Here is a 23,118-nt window from a genome sequence, read left to right as displayed (position 1 = left end):
GGGCCACTTCACTTTAGGCAAGTAACCTAATGTCTCTGAACTTTGTTATTTTCATCTGTAAAATGGAGATTACAATTATATCATCAGAACATCCGTAATGATTTTAGAGTTTCAGAGTCAGGTACAAGCAGGCACTCAGTAAATGGCTAGTGCTTTTATTACTTTAGTATTATTTAGGTCTTGGTTTTCCTTGAGTCTGTGAGTCCCCATAATGAAATGTAATTTCCAGTAGATTGAGTAATACCTATTTTCACCAAAAATTTTAACTGAGTTCATTACTTTCTGTGCAACCCAGATTAGTTTTCTGCCTTTTTTTCTGTGCCGTCTGTAGGTGTTCAATAGATTTATTTAATAAATGTATGAATGCATGAACGCGTAGATGAATTTTTAAATGCTTCTTTTTGAGAAGGTAGAACAAATGTGACACAGTAGAACAGATAAGAAAATAGTCCATGGAAAAACTGGCAAAGTCACATATGTGCCCAGGGCCAGCCTAAGGAGAATTGCTTTTTTTTTTTTTTTAAGGAAAAATGTGTTGAATAGCTTATTTTAATTATTTTTAAAAGTTAAGTACGGGGACTTCCCTGGCGGTCCAGTGGTTAAGACTTCACCTTCCAATGCAGGGGGTGTGGGTTCAATCCCTAGTCGGGGAGCTATGGTCCCACATGCCTCACAGCCAAGAAACCAAAACATAAAACAGAAGCAGTATTGTAACAAATTCAATAAAGACTTTAAAAAGTTGTCCACATCCAAAAAAAAAAAGTTAAGTACAAAAATTTGCTGATGATTTACATATTTAGCACCACTAAAATAATGTGAGATTAGCTGTACTAAAACAGAATGTTGAGCTACATTCACATTAAGTGACATTATATAGTCTAAATTTATGGAAAACTTCTGAAATGGCTGATAAAAAGTAAGATGGTGAGTGACCTTTGAGCAGAAAAAGACAGAAAGAGAAATGGCCTTTTCTACATTCTATTGTGCCTCTAAGTAAAATGCTTGGTAATCTAGCTACAAAGCAATATGTCATTTGGCTTTAGGCACCTACTGTGATTTACCTTGTGAAGATCAGATTTTGCCATGGAGAGGATTTGTAAAAGTATCACACATTCCAGTACCATTGGCAACCACAGCTACCAAAAACTCCAATTTAAATTGATGAACCTAATGTCAGATGATAGTATCATTTCCTTGTGGGTGTCTTGGGAAAAGATGGGTAGGAAATGTATAAAAGTGAATACTTTATTGACTGAAATAACAATTCATCATTTTGAAAACATAAAATACATTAAAGTTGTTATAGCATCATGCATTAATATTTCACTGTACTTTAGACATCGCCTACAATCAATGTTTTCTGCCCTTTGAAACAGAATCTTGCTTGTGGTATGCATTAATCATATAAAAGATTAAACACTGAAAAGAAATTCAGCCTTTAAGGACAATTTGCTTTGATTTATTCAGTGGGTTCTTCCAAAAAGTTAATACAAGAATTATTGCTTGTTGAACTTGAGTTACAAATTCTTTCAGAGTTACTTAGTATTTTCTGTAATATCAGTATCAAGGAAGGTAAAGCAAATTTACATATTCATTAGGAAATACAGGCACATAATCATAAAACAAGACAACACAGCGTTTTTATAGACTTTATTTTTTAGAAGTGTTTTAATTTCACAGAAAACTTGAGAAGATAGTCTAAAGTGTTTCCATATACACTAGACCCATTTCCCTCTATGATGATCCACTTACATTAGTATGTTACGTTGTTACAATCAGTTAACAAATATTGATACATTATCATTTACTATAGTCCATACATTAGTCCAGTTCCTTAGTTTTTACCTCATGTCCTTTTTCTATTCCAGGATTTCATCCAAAACATCACATTACATTTAGTTGCCATGTTTCCTTAGGCTCCTCTTGGGTTTGATAGCTTCTCAGATTTTCCTTGGATGACCTTGACAATTTTGAGTAGTTAGGGTTTTGTAGGATGCCCACTACTAGAATTTGTTTGATGCATTTTTCATGATAATATTGGGATTATGTGTTTTGGGGAGGAAGACCACAGAGTAGAAGGGTTATTTTGTCAGATCACATCAAGTGTACAAAGTATGAATATGCATTATGAATGCTGAGGTCGACTTGGATCACCAGGCTGAGGTAGTGTTTTTCAGGTTTCTCCATCGTAAGATGACTGTTTTCCCTTTTTCATACTGTACTTTTTTGGAAGGAAGTCAATATGCTCAGCCCACAACTAAGGAATAGGGAGTTATGCTTAAGATGGAGTACTACATAAACTATTTGGAATTCCTTTGCACGGGAGATTTATCCATTCTCCTGCATTTATGTATCCAATTATTTATTTATATCAGAAGAACTCATGGATTTTTATTTTATACTTTGGGTTATAATCTAATTCTACTTTAGTTACTTTGTTCCTCAAATTGCTCTAGTCCTGACCCTTGTGAACTCTTTTCAGTTGGCTCTTGTGCCACTCTGAGGTATCCCCATCCTGTATTTTTTTTTGGAACTTCCTTACTTTCTGACACTATAAGATGGTCTTGTATATAAATCTTGTATATTTACTGCCCTAGTCCTAGAATCAGCTATTTCTTCAAAGATAACTAGGTCTTTTTAGTGGAGAACGGTATTAGACAGCAGGATCTGGGTGTGGGGTGTGCTAATTGCTGCTCGGATGTCATTGCTTCTAGATCTTCACAGCTGACAGAGCAAAGAGATAATATGTGTGTACATTACCCATGTATACGCACATATCTATAAGTATCTCTCTACATAGCCATGTGTATTAAGGTAATATGAAGCAATATTAAGCTAAACATGAATGTATATTGATGTTTCCAACTTTAATCTGTTACCACATAGATCACCTTAGCCTCATCTCTTGCTTATCTTTAAATTTCAACTCCAGCAAAACACTTGGCTTTTAGAAGTATGAAAATCAAATTGTAGCAACTTTGGGAAGCCACATCATCTAGTAGAATAATTCTTAAAGGGCAAGGTGTATATCATCAAATTTTAATTTACAGTCAGCAGTACTTTTTAACATCAAAAGGCCTCCAGACCTCTGCTTCCAAGAAGATGAAGTAGCCCATTTCTCCCAGGTTCTCCCACTTAAAACTAAAACCCTGAACATAACAACAAACAAACATAGGAAGACGCTGAAAGGTGGAAATGAGAAGGCAGACTTAACTAGGGACTTTGGGACTTGAGGAATAACATGGTGATGAGTCCCCTGTGTTTCCTGTTGCTTCCCATACATCCTGGAGAGGGTATTACAGGCACCCCCAATCAATAACCACCAACAGAACAACAGACAAAAAAGCTTCAGAAAAAAACACAAAACCCTGTTCCCCCTAGCCAAAGTATGAGGAAAGGGGTTGCTAAAGACAGAAGACCATTTGGGCAATAATATACACACTACTCGAGCCAAGTGCCAGTGGAATATTGCACCCATCCCCTATGTCCTGTCGTTTCAGTTGGGCCAAGGTAGGATTTGATCTTCCACACCACCCCACTCCTGCCCTCCAGAAGAGGCAGCGCTCTGATTCCCCACCAGGGTTGTTTCAGTGTGGTCCAGTGGTGAGCTGAGCCTCCACCCCTTTCCATTAGCAAACAGACTTTAAAAGGTGGTGCCTGGGCTTCCCTGGTGGCGCAGTGGTTGAGAATCTGCGTGCCAAAGCAGAGGACACAGGTTCGAGCCCTGGTCTGGGAAGATCCCACATGCCGCGGAGCAGCTGGGCCCGTGAGCCACAGCTACTGAGCCTGCACTCCGCAACAAGAGAGGCCGCAACAGTGAGAGGCCCGCGCACCACGATGAACAGTGGCACCCGCTCGCCACAACTAGAGAAAGCCCTTGCACAGAAAGGAAGACCCAACACAGCCAAATAAATAAATAAATTTACTTATTTAAAAAAAAAAAAAAAAGGTGGTGCCTGACAGGCTTGTTAACACTGGGCTGCCCTCACACAGTCGTGGGGTCCAATGGTGGGACTTAGCGTCCATCCCTCCCGGACATCAATAAGAATAGGATGTTACAGGTTGGCGGGAGTAGGCACCCCACTAACCCCCAACACATGGTGTCAGTGAGACCCACTGGGGTGCTGAATCCCCAGAACCACCCTGAGGCAACAAGACAGAACGAGACGGCACGAGCAGGGCGAGTCGTCAGTTCTCTTCCTCTTACCCTGGCGTCAGTGGGGCCAGCAGGGAGCTGACCCTCTACCCACACCCGGCGTCAACAAGAAGGAATGAAGTGGGAGGAAGGAGAGCAAACACTTCACTTCTCCCCTCCCCTGTGTCAAGAAATCTACTGGGGAGATGAACTTCCACTCCTACTAAAAGGCAACACAGTGATATTAATGCTCCCACTTTTGGGGGGAAGGTGTCAGGAGGGCCAATAGGATAGCTGAACTTCTACTTGACCTGTCTGCAGTGAGACAATGTAAGTGCCCACTTTTGCTGGGGTATTGTCAGTAGGGCCCAATGGAAATCTGTACGTAACCCCCCAGTCCTCATACTACGCCTCAAATAGGATGACTTCCTTCTAAAAAGTAATAATAAAATTAAATGGGTTACAGAGTCATATAATAACTCAGAATGTTTAGAATACAATGGCAAAATACTCATGACACCAAGAACCAGGAAATCACAGAATAAATGAGAAAAGACAATAAACATACACCAACACTGAGATAAAACATCTATTGAAATGATCAGACAAGGATTTTAAATAAGCTGTCACATAAATGCTTCAATTAGCAATTATGTGTTCCTTGACAGAAATGGGAAAAATAGAAAATGTAAACAAAGAACTAGAAGCTATAACAATAAAAACAAATGAGAACAGTAGAACTGAAAAATACAACAATCAAAAAACATTGCTCAAGAATAGAGTGGAGGGCTTCCCTGGTGGCGCTGTGGTTGAGAGTCTGCCTGCGGATGCAGGGGACACGGGTGCGTGCCCCGGTCCGGGAGGATCCCACATGCCGCGGAGCGGCTGGGCTTGTGAGCCATGGCCGCTGAGCCTGCGTGTCCGGAGCCTGTGCTCCGCAATGGGAGAGGCCACAACAGTGAGAGGCCTGCGTACCGAAAAAAAAAAAAAAAAAGAATAGAGTGGAGATTACAAAGCATAGAATCATGAACTTAGAAGAGATCAATACAATGTACCAAATGTACAGAGAAAAATGGACTGAGGGGTAAAGATGGGAGAAAGAACAGGATCTCAAGAACCTGTGAACAGTAACAAAAGCACTAACATTCATATCATCAAAGTTCCAGAATGAAAAAAGAGAGCAAGTAGGACTGACAAAGTATTCAAAGAAATCATGGCTAAAAAGTTCCCAATTTTTTAGAAGACATAAACACAAATTCAAGAATCTGAACAAACCCAAAGAGGAAAAACGCAAAGATATCCTTACCAAGACGTGTCATAACTAAACTTCTGAAAAGTAGAGACAAAAAAAATCTCGAAAGTGGACAGGAAGAAATGATGCATTGCTTATTGAGAAACACCAATTCCAATGACAGCATATTTCTTGTCTAAAACTCTGGAGTCAGAAGCATTGACATAACATTTTTCAAGTGCTAAAAGAAAAGAACTCTCAGCCACAAATTCACACTTTTTATCTCCACTTTCTTGTTTGACTTACGTTAATGGACTACTAACTCATCTTTCTATATCCGGGACTGCCATCACCCTTCTCCAAAAATCTAGTCACAGTATTTCCAGAGTGATCGTTCTGAAAATGAAACAAATTTTTCTTATAAAAATGCCTGATTGTGTTATGAAACTTTTCTCTCTTCTAAGTTACCAGTTAAAATCCTTCAATGGATTCCCATCTTTCTTGGAGTAAAATCTCACATCCCAACTCTCTTTGTCCTTTTGGGCTGCTGTAAGATTATACTGCAGGTTGGGTGGCTCATAAACAACAGGATTTTTTTTCTCACAGTTCTGGAGGCTGCAAGTTCAAGAATAGGGTGCCAGTATGGTCAGATGAGGGCCCTCTTCTGAGTCACAGACTTCTCATTGTAACCTCACATGGCAGAAGAGCTTAGGGAGCTCTGTGGGGTCTCTTTTATAAGAGCACTAATACCTTTATCATTTCCCAAAGGCCCCACCTACTACTACGATCACCTCCGGAAATTAAGATTTCAACGTATAAATTTGGAGGGGAACACAAAGACTAGACCATAGCACTTAGTATACATACATGGACCATTCATGGTCTGGCTTCTACCACCCTCTCCATTGTCTTCTTTTCTTACACTCCAGTGAGCATTTTTTTTTTTTTTTTTTTTTTTTTGTGGTACGCGGGCCTCTCACTGCTGTGGCCTCTCCCGTTGTGGAGCACAGGCTCCGGACGCGCAGGCTCAGCGGCCATGGCTCACGGGCCCAGCCGCTCCGCGGCATGTGGGATCTTCCTGGACCGGGGCACGAACCTGTGTCCCCAGCATCGGCAGGCGGACTCTCAACCACCGCGCCACCAGGGAGGCCCCAGTGACATTTCTTATACTGATTATGAATGGAACTCCTTTCTGGACTGATCCTTAACCATTCATTTTCTGGCAAACATGAATTTATCTTCTCTTTTCCTCAAAAATTCACCCTTCCTTCATGTTACATATCCATTTCAATTGCCTTCTACAGGAAGCCCTACTGATATCCCCCATATACTACTGTCCACAGAATGAATTAAGGTCTTACCGTGTGTTTCTATATCACTCTGTAATAATTTTTACGGTAACTATGGATTTTCTTATTTGAGTGTCACAATACATTGACTTCTAGGTGGCACGATAATGATTTTAGTAACAGTAACACTGGTGCCTAGTTTAACCCATGGCATACTTTAGGTGTTCAATAAATGCTTGTTGAATGAGTGAATGAATGAATGAATGGATGGTCAGTTTGAAATCTTAATCATGTTACTTTTCAAAAATCTGTTAAAAAGATACCCACAGTTTTCCAGAAGATTAGGGACTTAGGATCTTCAACTTGATTTAATAGAGGAAATTTTTACTCATACATCATGCTTAAATACCTCAAAGTAAAACCATTAACCCAGGAATTTAAGGTTACCCATTTGGACTTGCAAGCCAATAATTAATACCTCCTGCCCCGACTGTATTAGATGGTTTCAATGCTCCACTCATATCTCCCCAGCACTCATCATTCCAGTATATGCTGATAGACTCATGTTACCACCTGCAATTATCCACCTTAGGGCAGGCCAGAAATGTACAGGAGTTAATGTATCTGGGTGTAGCTTTCAACCAAGGACAGAGGGGACTGGAAGATAAGTACTTCAAGTTTCTCACCAATTCTTGGGATAACTCTGAGACATGTTCTATAGAGTTTCACAGAACTCCCCTGAAGTACTGGCAGCAGTTCCCTGCAGGAGTAATTTATTCAGTAATGTACCTCTGTTGGCTTCCTTCCGTGCCTCCATTCTCAATTCCCACTCCACTTCTGAGTTTTCTGGAAGCACCTCCCAGATGAACAGTTTGCATTCAAATTATTGCCTCAGGTTCTGCTTCTAGGGGAATTCAATTTATAGCCTCCTAACAATCCAGTGCTCCTTACAGAGCCATCACTGGTACAAGTACCAAGGCATGGCACATTATGTATCACTCCTCCTAAATCCTAATATTTTTAAACAGATAGGAAAGAGCACGACCTTGAAGAGAAAAATCATTTATATGAGAATAGCCAATGGATAAAGGGAAGGAGAGACAGTGCCATTTGTTTTCCATTAATGATAGTGTGAAATTTATGGGCAGATGGTCTAACAGGTGTGACTATAATTTGAGGAGCCTGTCCCTTGGTTACAGAAGACTGCTATTGTAATTATTATGGAAGCACAACCTCATGACTTTATTGCTTCACTTGATGTAGCCTTTTCCTTTACCCTTAAATCTTTCTACATCACTGAATTGCAGCCAATAGATTTATTTTCTCCCTATGGCTCCATCACAAAAAAAAGACACACATGTGCACACACACACAGAGTTTTGTGTATGCCAGTGCTAGAAAAGACAAGCTCATGGTGCATGTATGCAATGGATATTGTACATTACAGGTCTCTGTGAAATAGTCTTCTGCAGGTTCCTATGTTTATTTTATGAATAATTAACTTTAGTAAAGTTAATTTCCTGAAGATCTTGATGAAGACTGAAGAAAGGAAGTAAATTTTAAAGAAAAAGACTTAGAAACTTGCCCTTTTTGCCCTTTCTTTGTGTCTTAATGAACAAAGGATAACTGGGACTTTTTTGAAGTCTTTGCTTGAGTTGAAGACACAAAATGCAACCTGTACTCTTATCATAATATGTTCAGTTTATGAGTACACAAACTTATAAACTGTGAATTTCCCTAAAGTTATTATACCATTTAGAAGATGTTTGCTGGGACGTTTACTTAAAACCAAACAATTGAGGTCTATATGTCCAAATAATTTCCTTCTCTCTTTCTGTCTCCATTTCAGTTTCCTGAGTTTCTGGGAAGGCCTGGTTTCCCCAAAGGAACGATTTCTGGTAGAAGTCTGAAGGTCTGACCCAAGAAAAATAATCCAGTATAGCCAATGAATTGAGGACAAGAAGTTTTCCAATCAGGTAGGAACATTTAATCTCATACATTACAATCACCTTAAGTAAGGTGTGCTGATAGCTGGATATGATTTAACTTCTTGGAAAAAGATGCATATATAACCTGCCCCACAAGGAAGCTGTTCTCAATTCCCTTAATGGTTGTGGTGTTTATCAGAGAGTGCCTTGGGGGAAGATGAATACAATAACAGTATGATGCTTTTCTTTTCATTTTTAGCTCATTGTTGCCAAGTACCCTTGGTGACCTTGGTGCCTGTGGTTTAATCCCAGGAGGTTAGACATGTGGAACAGCACATTAACCCTTTGTAGTATTTTCTCCCAAGACAAATCATTTTTATAGGTTGTCTCCATGGTCTTCTAGTTGCTTATCAAACTTAAGCATCAAGTCTTCTAAGTGAGCAATAGCCCCTGTCAGTGTGAGGAAATCAGCTTGGTTCTTATTGGGGCACATCTTGGTCTTGGCACAAAGTGAGTTCACATAGGGAGTTAGAAGGAGGAGAATGGGGCATGCGAAAGGGGAGTTCTGTGTTCTCATTTACCTATGCATGTTGAAACTCCACTAACAGTTTTATTTTCATTAGCAATTTGTGATAAAAACTTAGGTTAGGGCTTCCCTGGTGGCGCAGTGGTTGAGAGTCTGCCTGCCGATGCAGGGGACACGGGTCCGTGCCCCCGTCTGGGAAGATCCCACATACCACGGAGCGGCTGGGCCCATGAGCCATGGCCGCTGAGCCTGCGCGTCCAGAGCCTGTGCTCCGCAACGGGAGAGGCCACAACAGTGAGAGGCCCGCGTAGCGCAAAAAAACCAAAACTTACGGTAAAGGGAATAATGAAGCTGTCCCACTATATGACACAACAAAAGATAGTAGTGACATCAAAATCAGGGCCTGTCCATCTCATTTGCAGTTATATACTCAGTGTTTAGCATAGCATTTGATCCCTCATCAGTATTCAATAAGAAGATGCGTGTTGAATGACTTAAGGATGAGTTAATGAATGAAAAAAGTTAATATGGTAGAAAATGTGTTTTATCCTTGTATTTTCGTGTGTTGACTTCTGTATTTCAAGACCCAGCGCTGTAACTGACACATAGAATATAAGCAGTAAAATTTGCTGAAAGAATGAATGAGTCCCCACAATTCTAAGAATAATTTTAAGACCAACACAGACCCCATATCTGCCAAGGTCTATGACAGAAGTATCCAGAGAAGAAAGCCTGATCTCAGCTAGTGGTAGAGCTGACAGAATTTATCTAGTTTTAATAATTTACAGCTCATCCCATTACATTTAGGCATAGTACCTACATGAGCCATACAATTAAATGTTGACTGAAAATAAATGCACAACCTAAAAGTTGAGAATTATGTTTTATTTGGAGGACATACTGAGGACAAGTCAGGAGACAGCCTCTCAGATAGCTCTGAGGGACTGTTCTGAAGAGGTAAGGGAGGGCACAGGATATTTAGGGGTTTTTGCAAAAAAAAAAAAAAAAACCCGGTAGTTGGAACATCAACATCTAGCTCCCCCAAGGTAGACTGCAGTGTGTTACCCTTCCCTTGGCCTACCCTGGGACACCCTGAAGGGCCTACGGGTCTGAGTGTGGCCCAGCAAGCCCAGGGGAGCCGGCGGGTCCTCAGAGTTCTTGTCCTGAAACTGGCGCTGATGCGACGGGGCCACGAGTCTCTATACACTTACTGCCGTTAAACGAATGCAGAACTGCGACTAAGGCCTCAGGGAACCTGCTTCACGCCTACCCTTCTGGATGCCAAATCAAGACCTTACGTTGAGGCTAGGGCCCCCGTTGAGATTCCCCTTAGCTCTAGAGCAGGGCAGGAAGAGCTGCCACCCAGGACCTGGAAGCACCCTCTTTCTTTCGAGAAAACTCTTTTTTTTCTCAGAGCCATGCCTGCAGGGACTAGAAACACGGCAACAACAGTGTTTTTCAGGTTTTTTCCGGCTGCAAGAATGGAACTTTCAAAATGGGAAAACCAGGCTTTTCGCTATAGACGCCATGTCTAGATTGACACGCAGCCTAAATACGTGTGTTTTCTAACAAGTAAAAGAGACACAAGCTACCCACTGTGCCCTAAACTGAATCAACTTTTTAAAGCAGGGTGTTCTGCGACTAGCGAACGGCCTCAATGAAGGAACGCCTTCGGTCGGCCGAGGGACCTGTGTATCTTCCAGTATCCGGCAGTGTTACACGAAGAACTGTTCTTTAGTTGAAGTTGCAGTGCAAGCTGAATTTCCCCTTGAGGTATGGTGACCTCAGGTATGAGGTCCGGGGAAGAATTGCCTTCCTCCCCTTTGAAGTCCCAAACCACTACACCCAACATGTTTGTCTTTAGTTGAAAGTGGTATTTAAGGTGAGGATTTCAGCCATTTGGGAGATTTACTGAGTTCTCCTGGGTCTCTTCCATGTATACATATTATTAAATTTTGTTTGATTTTCTCCTGTTAATCTTAATCTGTCTCATGTCAATTTAATTCCTAGACTAACCAGAAAAATCTAGAAGGGTACAGGAAACTTTCTTCCTGCCCAACAGGCATTATAGTGCAGGGCACATTGCCTGCCTTTGAAAGCATCTGAACTTCTACACATTGAGAACCCTCTCCTTTCCATGCCCCTTTACCATAGGCATAAAGATTTCTGTGCACATCGAGGCTGAGAAGAACTCCTGAGTCCATCATTGTTTCTCCAGGCAGTCATGAAGACTGTCAGAGAGGAAGAACTTTTCCTCTGCCCTTCTGTAGGCAAATGCAGTAGGGGGTCCCCAAAGAAAAAGAATCAAATATAACTTTTTGACATAAGAGAAGCCATTTTAAGCCTAAATCATTTGTGATCTCAGCCTGGTCATGATGCTTGCTCTTGAACAGGTCTCAGTAATTAATGATCTTGTGAAATAAAATGGTCCCTTACCATCTGGTTCTATAAGAATGAAGTCACTAGCCACTGTAGTCTCTGACCTTGACAAAAAAGTAATCACTTGATCTAAAAGAGAACTGGAAATTTTTCTTTGAGCCAAATTTGAGGATTATAACCTGGGAAGAGCATCTCAGAAAACTCTGAAAACTGTTCTGCCCATTAGAAACCCAGGGAGGTGTATAAGTTTTTTTTGAGACAGAGGGCTGTGCATCAAATGACATTTTATTGAACGTTTACATAATTCAGATCTAAGTGCCATCCTGCTGGTCATGTAACCCCTTACAAGGTCAAGAAGAAATGTTATCTCTTAAGGAGGGAGTTGTCTTGTTGATGTTAGGAGAATGTTGCTCTTTATGGTTGAGCAAGTGTCCCCACCTATGGGGGAGGTTTGGTCAATGTATAATGCAGATGCACAATGCACAGTGTGGGGAGAGAGGAGACCAAAGGACAGAGAAGAGTTTATGTTTAAATTTCTCTTGTCTTGCCATAAAATATAAATTTTGTTTCACAACCTTCAACACACCCTGAATGGAATTCAGGACAGAGATCAGGAATGAGGCAGTCTATGCTCTGGGAAAACCCGGCAGAACAGGCCTTCAGATAGTTAGATATTTTCAGAAGATTTTATGAGCCCAGTTTCTTTTATCTTCTCATATCTAGAAAAGCACTAAAATCATTCATGGAGACATCTGCTCCTTGTGACTAGCAGCCACCATTTCGTGACTAGCAGCAAATTTCTGCCAAAATGTGTCCCTGATTCCATGTGTCCCCCTTCACCAAAATCACATACATGCTGACCTTCCCCCTAACTTTCGAGCAGTTCCTCAGAGCTATCTGAGAGGCTGTTTCCTTGGCTATAGTCCTCATTTTGCCCCAAATAAAACATAACTCACGACTCTCAGTTTGTGCTTTTTTTTTTTCAGTTGACAGTTTAAAACTTTCCCAATTTGGCTGTTCAAGGAGCCACCGTTTTGGGAAAATCCCTGGTGTTCTCCTTACTTGCTGCAAGTAATAAAGCCTTCCTTCTCCTGCCCTTTGGCTTGGTTGTGTCTTTTGGCTCAACAAAAGAAGTGTTTCAGGTAACACTTTTAGCTGGTCTAAGAATTAAATTGACGTGAGACTGATTAACAGGAGAAAATAAAACAAAAGTTTAATAATATGTATATCTAGGAGTCATTTTTGGCCTAAACCATTTTGCAATGTAAGCCTGGCCAGGATGCTTGCCGTTGAAAGGGTCTCAGTAATTAATGATCTTAAGGGAACAAAATAATGCAGAATCAAAGGACTGTTTTCAGGTAAAAGAAGTAACAATAACAAAGATAATTGTAAAGACTCCCAGTTCTCTTTCAATGGTAAAGATTAGCCTGATCAGCTGGGAACATAAGGAATGATGATATTGACCTTTTCTGACCCTCATGACTTCAGTCCACTAAAGCTTGGACTCTGTGGACCACCCAAACCCCTTCATGAATATGCATATACCCTTAGCTTAAAAATTCCCCAATTTTGCTGTTCAGGAAGACACTGCTTTGGGAAAGACCCCCGGTGTTCTCTTACTTGCTGCAAGTAACAAATCCTTTCTTCTCCCAATCTTTGTTTTTGTTGTGCCTTTCAGCTTGACACCCACCAAGAGGCAAACCCAGGTTTTTGGGTAACATTAGCTCTTTGGCTGGCAATGAAAATGACATAAGGCAGATTAACAAGAGAAAATTAAATTATTATGTGCACATGGGGAATTCACATAAGTATGAAGAATTCCAAAGACAGCAAGACAAGGTGACATATATATATTCTTGACTAAAGAGAAGTGAAACTGAGCAGGACCCTGTGGGGCTCCTGGGCACTAAAGTCTTTCTGTGTCCCCCATTTCTTGTTTGCAGGGACTAGGCTTCAGCCTCCACAACCTTCCCTGAATTCCAAAGGGTAGGGTCAAACAGTTGCTAATCAGGGAAGGGAGGGGCTGCAGAGACAAGGGAGGAACTGTCAAGAAACAATAGTGCAGCTTTGGGACAAGATCCTGGTTCTGCCTCAAGGGAAACATATACCAATAACTGAGCTCTTCTACAGAACTAAAACCCCCAACAAATGGAAGATGTTAACTACTTGATGAAGCATCCTTCATTCTAGAGAGAAGGTCACAGTTTGATAACCTTGAGAAGCATAGAAGCTCATCAGGAGACCACCTGAGGGCAGATTAAAGGATTGCAGGCCCTGAACACACCATAATCCTTATCAGCAACCCTGACTTTGAACCATTGCTATAAAACTCCTCACCAAATCCCCCCAGGTTGGGACACACAGTTTTGAGGGCATTAGCCTGCTGTGTCCCCCTTTGCCTGGCAACACAATAAACCTATTCTTTTCTACTTCACCCAAACTCTGCCCCCGAATTCGATTCCATACCAGTGCACAGAGGCCAAATTTCGGCATCAGAAGGAGGTATGGGTCTGAAATTTCAAGGGGAAGTAAGGTAATTCACAGGAAGTTAAAAAGAGTTAATGTTTGGTAAACAAATGTTTGCTGATCCATCCAAAGACAATGAGACACAGAGAGAATTTTTTTTTTTGTGGTACGCTTGCCTCTCACTGTTGTGGCCTCTCCCCTTGTGGAGCACAGGCTCCGGACGCACAGGCCCAGCAGCCCTGGCTCATGGGCCCAGCCGCTCCGCGGCACGTGGGATCTTCCCGGACCGGGGCACGAACCCGTGTCCCCAGCATCGGCAGGCGGGCTCTCAACCACTGTGCCACCAGGGAAGCCCCACAGAGAGGATTTTGATCAAATGGGCTTTTCAATGTTCCTCCTGTTCTACCACACCTAATATTATACTACATTTATCTCTAGTGATAGCTTCTTCCTGGGACAGGCCTCCTGTCTTAAATTATTTTAGGCAGTAAGGGGGAAGTTCAAAGGCTCTTCCTGAGTCTTTTGGGCCTGATTGTTTTCAGCTCAAAATAATCCACATGCCATAGTGGCACATCTTGTGGTGGCCTGCACTTAGACCCATTGGCTCCCACGTGCAAATGAGAACCATGCAATGACTCAGGGAGAGCCCTGAGCACATTATTCAGATAGACACCAACATGATGCAATTTTTCTTCGGTGTGTTCAGTGAGAGAAAGCAATCCAAGAGGCACTGCCCTTTTACTTTGGGGGAGGTTGAAAGTCCCTTCTTGGAAAGGAAAAATAAGTACTTTTAGAGCATTTAGAAAACCTAAAACCTGTGAGTCAGTTTTTTTAAGTGCAGAGTTAATTTTACCCAAATGTGTTTTCTTAAAAATTGCAACCAGTCCAGATCAGTCTCTTCGAGGGGTGTACCAGCTGTGATATTTGCTGACTTTACACGGTTCTGAAGTTGAGGACACCTTCCCTCTACTCAGTTAGTGTTTATTTTTATTAACTTTTAAAGCTGTTTTAAGTAGGAGATCTTTTACTGGAGCCTGAGGATTGATAACGTTAACCCCTGTGACACTGCTCTGTTACCTCACATCAACCAAAGAATTGTGCAGGAGCTGATCACATACCCTGTGATTCCCCTCTCTCACCTGGTATTTAAAAATGCTTTCATGAAACCCATCAGGAAAGGGGGTTCAGGGGTTTTGAGCACTAGCTGACCTGAACTCCCTGCCTGGCACCTGCAATAAACGCTGCACTTTCCTTCGCCATAACCTGGTGTCAGTAGATTTGCTTTACTGCACGTGGGAGAGCAGACCCACGTTTTTTTCATCAGCATATTTATATATATTATTATATATTGTAGGCAATGGAGATATTTTACTTCTTTCCTATTGTGCTGTTTTATTTTTTAACTGAGTTAACCATGAAAGTCAATTTTTGTTGATAGAGGAGAAAAGGTACAAATTTATGAGCTATAGTTAAAAATTTTAAGCTTTTAAAATGCTTGTTATTTATAATGAGATTTATATAATAGAGAATTAGGAAATAATTCTGTATTTAAACGGTTAGATTGTGCTTGTGGAACATGAAATTGGTAGTCCACAGGACATATACTAAATTTTCACCCTTAGTGATACTGTATTTGTACTGTCCATGTCAAGCTAAAATGTTGTTTTTCAACAATCTTTAGCAAACATATCTTAGTTTTATTATTCAGAGGGAATATAGGAGCTCAATTTGTTATAGGGAACTTGAGCATTCCATCAACATGAATTTGAAGAATACACTAAGAATATCTTCTACATTACATTGGAGTAGTGAATTCCTGGTAATTATTTAGGGAATTCTTTTGAAAAATATAGTCACCAGGGGCTAATAATTGAATTCTATTGAAATATAGAGATAGATATTAATAAGAATGGAAAATCATATTTTCATTTTATATTGCCCATATCTTCATTTTATTTGTAGTTTTTGAAAGTTTGCAAGAGAAAGATATCAGAATTTATACTTCATTCAGCAGAATCCCTTGGACCAAATGATCACACACTCAGAATACATAAGTGGAGACATTACTGACTGTGGCCCAGGAGACAAGGACAAGACCTAGAAAAGACACATTAAATAATGGAGGGAAAGAAAGATTGGAATAGACAGGCATTTCTCTTAATGAAAAATGTTAACAGTAGAATCCTTGAGGGAGAATCTTTGAAAACATTGGATTTCTATAACAATAAAAAATTGAGTCCCAAAGTACAATGAGAAATAACAATAATGAATAAATAGGATAAAGAAATTATATGTTAACTGGCATACATTCCAGGCGATGATCAGACTCCTGCAGAAACCAGGGCTTTCTGGCCTTTAATTCCCCTTGGGCAGAACCGCAGCGCCCCTGTCCCCAGCCCTCAGCCATCACCTCCAGGACTACAGAGGCAGAGTCCTGGCCCTCAAGTCAGGCTGCCTCACTGACTTGAATGCCCATGGAAAAGGGAACATTGATCCTGACCTGAGACACAGCCCTCAGATGTTTGTAAGCTGGAAAGTCTGCATCAGACTTCCTCCTTGCATCTCTCTAGGGTGAACTAGGGAAAACAAAACGTCCCAAAACCCTTTCCCACAGAAGAAGTCTGGGAAAAAACACATGACGATCTTGGCCTTGGTGCCAGGTGAGGCTGATATAACTAGAGCACACCTTCTCCTGGGTTTGGTACCAGAATCCAGGGCCCTGGTGGGAGGACCTGGGCTCTACCCTGGGTTCCATGGACACAGACAAGCAAGTGTGATCTCAGCAACCTTCAAGGACCCAGATGTGAGAAAGAGGCAATGAAGACACGATGGCTGCTTCAGGGTGGCTTGGTGTCAGCCTAGAACAGCTGGACTTCATAAGGAATAACACACTGTGGAGGGAAATAATAAAGAATTTATAATAGGAACAGAAAATAGTTTTATTTGAGCCAAGCTGAGGGCTATAATCTGGGAGGCAGCCCCTCAAAAGGCTCTAAGGAACTTCTCCACTGAAGCATGGTAGTCTTGTACTTTATCAGAACAAAGAACATACATCCAACATGACAGGGGTCTATTCCTTGAAGATTTCAAAAGAGACAGATTGAGGACATGTGTAGTGAGACAGTAGGATCCTGGCACGTGGGAAAGGAGCCTCGTCTTCGAGAGGGTGTGAACATGGGCATCGTAAGAAGGGAGTCACTTATCCTTCTTTTTGAATCAGACATTTCTTTTCCTTAATGGTTAAAGCAGATGTGCTGTGTGCTTGACAGGCTCTTTCAGTTCACACAAAGTTTAGACTGAACCATGTATAAGCCTAAATGACTTCCCCATACCTCATTACGTGAAAAATTTCTCCCTCAACACTATAATTTGGGGCTTGACTGATCTTGGCGATAAACCAGACACATAATACCCTCAGCTCTCTAGGCCTCTCCACCTGCAGATCCTGCTGTATCCTCCCCCCAGGGCACAGCACCACAAGAGGGTGTCAGGTGAGGGGTTTGGGACTCAGAGAACTGACTCCCGAAAGTGTTTCTGTTTTCCAAGATAAATAACAATACAGTTTGGATTCTAAAAATCATCCAAATAAGTGGAAAAAAAATGCTAGACCAACAGTGAATCACAGCGTTTTTCATAAGATAAATGAATGTTATATAATGAAAGAGTAAATAGAGCCCAGAGGCTTTACTATGTAAAATTAAAATGGAGTTCAGTAGTGTTTAAAACACATCCAAAGGTCACATTTATGAGCTGCAAGTCCAGCTGTATTCCACAAGAATTTAGGCAAATGCATGAAAGATGAGTTATGAGTAAAGCACTATCCCCAAACTGTGGGTGTGGGGAAACTCATCCTAGCACTTTGTGCAGAAATAACACATTGCAACCATATATGGTTTCAAAACTGATATTTTCTGCAACTAAAAAGGCAGAAATAAGCTAAATAAGCTACCTATCCCCCCTTTGTCCTTCAGTTATTAATTAAGACTCCTATTTCTTCCTCTCTTATCTATTTTTTATTTTTTATTTTTTATTTTTTATTTTATTTTATTTTTTTTTTGTGGTACGCGGGCCTCTCACTGTTGTGGCCTCTCCCGTTGCGGAGCACAGGCTCTGGACGCACAGGCTCAGTGGCCATGGCTCACGGGCCCAGCTGCTCTGCGGCATGTGGGATCTTCCTGGACCGGGACACGAACCCGTGTCCCCTGCATCGGCAGGCGGACTCTCAACCACTGCGCCACCAGGGAAGCCCTCTTATCTATTTTTTAAATTCCAATTTCAAATGCCAAAATATTCAGCTATTATATATGATATTGTTCTCTTAATTTAGTCTCTACACAGCCTGACATTTCTTTTTAATTTCCCTATTATATAATTAGTTTTATATTCATCAATTATGTGATATTTCCAGCAGGTACTGAGCTTTTATGCTCCAAATGTATGCCCTTCCATACTTTAATGCACATAAATATACTTTATACTTTTACATCAATTTAAAAGGTAATCTATTGAGCGCAAATTCTGTCTTCAGCATTTTGTTGGGGTCAGCAGTGGGGAGAGAAAATGTAGAAGAAGGAAAAGACATGGCTTATTGTTCTCAAAAGAAGTTACAGAGAAACCTCTGACTTCCTTATCAAAAGGAGGCCCATTTCTTTTTCAATGTCTTCTTTTTTTTTTAAATTTATTATTTATTTATTTATTTATTTATGGCTGCATTGGGTTTTCGTTGCTGCGCGTGGGCTTTCTCTAGTTGCGGCAAGCAGGGGATTCTGTTCGTTGCGGTGTGAGGGCTTCTCATTGTGGTGGCTCCTCTTGTTGCGCAGCACGGGCTCTAGGCTCATGGGCTTCAGTAGTTGCAACATGCGGGCTCAGTAGTTGTGGCTCGCGGACTTAGTTGCTCCACGACATGTGGGATCTTCCTGGACCAGGGCTTGAACCCGTGTCCCCTTCACTGGCAGGCGGATTCTTAACCACTGTGCCACCAGGGAGACCCTCAATGTCTTTTCTATTGACTTCAAATCTATCGGGCTTTAAAATTATTTGTGTGTGTGTGTGCTCATATTCTGACTGTCTCTCACAGCAGATTGTGAGTTCTGTGAAAGTGAGGCAGGAGATAGATGGGCCCCAGGGTAAGCAGCAGGAGTTCATTCCCTCTGGACAGAAACTCCAAAATATCAATAACAGGGCAATCGAGAAAGGAGGCTGTGCCCTGCCCAGATAAGAGATAAAAGACTAGATGTTCCTCATTCTCGTAGTCAAGGAGACCTTCCCAGCTACACATGTGCAGAAGGGTTCCTTGGAGGTCAAAAAGGGAGAGGGCACCACCCCATAGTAAGTGATGTCAACTACCCATAGGCCTCTTTGCTAGAATCCATCTTGGCTAAGAGATGCACATGAACACGGGAGGACCCTGAGGTATACCAAATATGGACTCAGAACCAGGCAAAGCAAGATGATTGGTCAAAGGAAACCTGGAAGAAATTCCCCATAAAAGTGATTCAAACTACCATGCGAGCGCAACTCTCTCTCTGAGCCCGCCCATGTGTCTATCCACATGTATTCTTTGTCCTCCTAATAAACACTTTACTTGTTTCACTACTTTCCATCTCTGTGGAAATTCATTTCTACACAGCAGACAGGCCAGGACCTTGTCACTGGCCACTAGTCCCTGGTGGTCTAGTGGCTAGGATTTAGTGCTTTCACTGCCCCGGCCTGACTTCAATCTCTGGCCAGGAACCAAAATCCTGCTTCAAGCAGCTGCAGGCTGAGGCCACCTGAGATGAAAACAGGGGCAATGTTTATCTTGTTTAAGGTCATGTCTTGTTAAAAAACAAAATTCAACTGAGTAAATTTGAAAATCTGATTGGCCTTATTTGATGCTTTATGAATTGGGCAGCATCTCATCTAGTAAATAGAAGAGCACTTTGAGAAGTTACACAGAGTGGAAGGTTTTTATAGAAAGGAGGGTGGGCAAGAAAGTCATTAGCAAAAGAAAAAAAGGTTATTTGGGACCAGTACTATCTTCTCTTTGTAGGGAAGGGAAGCCTTGAGTTTTATCTTGCAGATTGCCTCTTCTTCTTGGGTTGGGGGAGATGGAGAGGGCCCCTGTGATAGATTACCACATTGGTGCTGACCAGAAGATTCCAGATTTCAGAATTAAGATAACATTTCTGGTGAAGGTTGAAATTGCAAGTAGGTTAGGTATTAAATACATGCGTGGTATCGTGGGCTTCAGCACAAATGAAACCATTTTGTGTCAGTGGTTTTCCTCCTTAATAGTCCCTAATGCAGAACTAGCAGAAACACAACAAAGATTTGTGAAAAAGTAAATGAGTGCCTAACTCAGTTGGTCAACTGGCGTAAAGAATGTGGCATAAGAATAAAAAGATCTAGAGAGCAGATGAAAGAAGCTTTTGTTTATATTTTTAAAAGGAATGTCTTCTGTGTTTTCAAATTACTGCAAATCTAATCAGCAATGTTGATGTGACTATTAAAAATGATGCTTTTTGAAAGGTTAGAGAAAGGAAAAACAAGAAAAAAATAAGGATGTTTGGCATTCTGGATGTTGGCTAAATGGCAATTTAATCACTAAGAACATGTTTTATTCTATTGTCATGATGTAGATGTAATATATGTAAACATATATTTATATGTCATACATAATATATATTTCCTTTTAATCACCCCTACTGGGGTACAATTTACATACAACTGATAGCACTCATGTTAAGTGTATAGCACAGTTAGATACATTTTGACAAATATATACAGTTGTGTAATCACTACCACAATCATGATACAGGAAATTTCCATTACCCAGAAAGTTTCCTTAGGCTCCTTTGTGGTCAATCCTCACCTTCCTACAAAAGTGATATGATGATTTGCTTTCAGTGACTATAGTTTTCCCATTCTCAAATTTACATAAATAGAATCTAACAGTGTGTATTTGGTTCCTGTTTTCTTTCACTCAGCATGTTTTGAGATTCATCCATGTATGTATATTAATATTTCATTCCCCTTTATTGCTGATGTGAATTACTCATTCACTTGATGATGAACATTTGAGCTGTTTACAGTTTGCAGCCTTAACCTTTATGAAACCATCGGGATTTCCATTAGAATTCTTTAATTTCTTACCCAATTCAATGGTATGATTTGAAAGTTATCAGAAACCTGCACTTGTCAGAAAGTCTTTAGTATGAATCTTCCTGAAGATGAAGCATTTTTGCAAAAGCATCTATGAATGATAAAAAAGACTTAAAAAGACACAGTTAAAGAGCTGGTTAAAATGCAATTGACAAAAAAAATTTGTTTACTTCTGTAACATACAAATTTGACATATTCAAATTTTAGAAATTTTATTTAATTTCATATAACATAAGAATATCTATATTAATGATATTTAGTATAATCTAAATGTATAACCTAAGAAGGTTGGAGATACATTTATCTCTAATCAATTGACAGTGCCTCCCATAACATACCAAATAATCCTAATTAGTTTAATATCTCTCTTTGAGATGACTTAGGGGTCCTCTGAAACATCCCAAAGCTATCTAGAGGTCAAAATATCTTTAATTAGGATTCTATCCTTGAGAAGTTTATCCAAAATGTTAAAAAGTTTCAAGACACTTGGTCAAATAGGATTACAGATCACTGTGAAACAATGCTTATCCATTTAACCAAAGTTACAATGAAAGATTTTAAAAGCAAGTACAGAAAGTTATAACAGATTATTTAAAAGGTAAAGAAAATTTACCATCTGTAATCAAAAGCAAATCAATATTCCAAGAAAACTTTTTTCTCTTAACAGAGAGAGAAAAAAATTTTAAGTTTTTGTACCACTTTACTTTTAAGCTTAAAATTCATTTACTCAATTAAATTCATTCTAATCTTAGTGAGTCCTGACAACACATAGAATTTCTTTCTAAAGATTACTTTTTCCCCAGAAATCTACAACTTTCTATATTCATATTAACTTGCCCTTTATTTTATTTCCTATTTAGAAATAACCAGCTTTAAGACAAAATTACTTCCTTTTTCTTTTACAAAATAAATTCCTATTCTTCATACCTACTTTTAATGAAAACACACATCCTATTACCCTGTATACTAAAATGTTCTCATTATTTCTAGTGGCTTTAATTACATATTTAATTAGAATTCTCAAGTCTTAAAAACCTAAATTCCTAGTGAAAATTAAGAAGTAAGCAATTATGAGCTGTTCTTTACATTAGCATTCTGTAGATTGGCAAATTTATAAATAAATGCTATTTATAATTTCTAAAAATATGTGCTTTCTTATGGAAAATGACTCAGTGTGACACCAAACATATTTATTAATAGTCTTAAATATCTTTACTTTCTCTGTAAAAGGAAGCCAATGTTTAGTAATTAATATTTCAGTATATTATTTTATTTGGAAAAGACCTCGATATTCAATGAATTCTCATCATTTAGCTTAATTTAGTTAAACTCTAAAATTTCAAGTGACTAAAACGTCCAGAAAAGCTATTTTTAAGTAGACATTCCTAAAACATAATTATTCCCAGAGTTCACCTAACAACTCTTGTCTCATTTACCTCTATTTTATTCACTTGTTCTCAAAAATTATGTTTAGATTACCCAAGAAAACTTTATGAGACATTAGACCAAGTCAGCCATTATCCCAAATTTAATATTGAATATTTTTCAGATCACATGAATCTGAAATTCATTCAAGTTAGTTTCTTTTATATTTCTGAGAATTTCTGTAAGTGCTTAATTTCCTTTAAGTCAATTAAATAGAGCTCATTTACAAACTAACTTTGATAATACCATCCAAAGGAAAAGAGATATATTTATAATGTACACATGGACATACATACATTCCAGACAAACAGAGATCTCACAGTTTTCCTGCCTGAGTTTAAAAAGGACTCTTCTCCCTTTTTTCCCCCCTCAGTCTCAGGAATTGGCGATGGTATAGACAAGAGTGAGTGAGAGTACATTAGAGCCCAGGGTAGAACATTTACATTTCAAAGGCACAGGGAGAAAAATGTAAGTTCCTCCTAGTAAGATTTGTTTCCTTCTGGTCAGAATAGTGAAGAGATACTTTTAACAAGCCAGCTTTTTCATTCGCAAAAACAAGTTTTAGAATGTCAAAAAGTGCCCCATCTGGGTCATTA

At 39.9% G+C, this 23,118-nt stretch overlaps 1 long non-coding RNA gene across 2 annotated transcripts in view; it reads left to right on the top strand.

Moving 5' to 3' along the window:
* Positions 1-23,118, top strand: part of LOC309797570 — a 47,943-nt gene that overhangs the window by 11,615 nt on the left and 13,210 nt on the right. The window contains exons 2-3 of one of the 2 annotated variants that reach the window (XR_014292712.1): positions 8,505-8,631; positions 13,167-13,465. This is a non-coding gene — a long non-coding RNA (uncharacterized lncRNA). Of the gene's footprint in view, positions 1-8,504; positions 8,632-13,166; positions 13,466-23,118 lie in introns of those variants that run through there. The other variant, XR_014292711.1, reaches the window with a different exon arrangement.

This window comes from Mesoplodon mirus (genome assembly GCF_964341445.2).
Source record: "Mesoplodon mirus genome assembly, contig: HAP1_SCAFFOLD_748, whole genome shotgun sequence".
In the NCBI taxonomy this organism is placed as follows: Eukaryota; Metazoa; Chordata; class Mammalia; order Artiodactyla; family Ziphiidae; genus Mesoplodon; species Mesoplodon mirus.
This window is presented reverse-complemented; position numbering and strand designations above follow the sequence as displayed.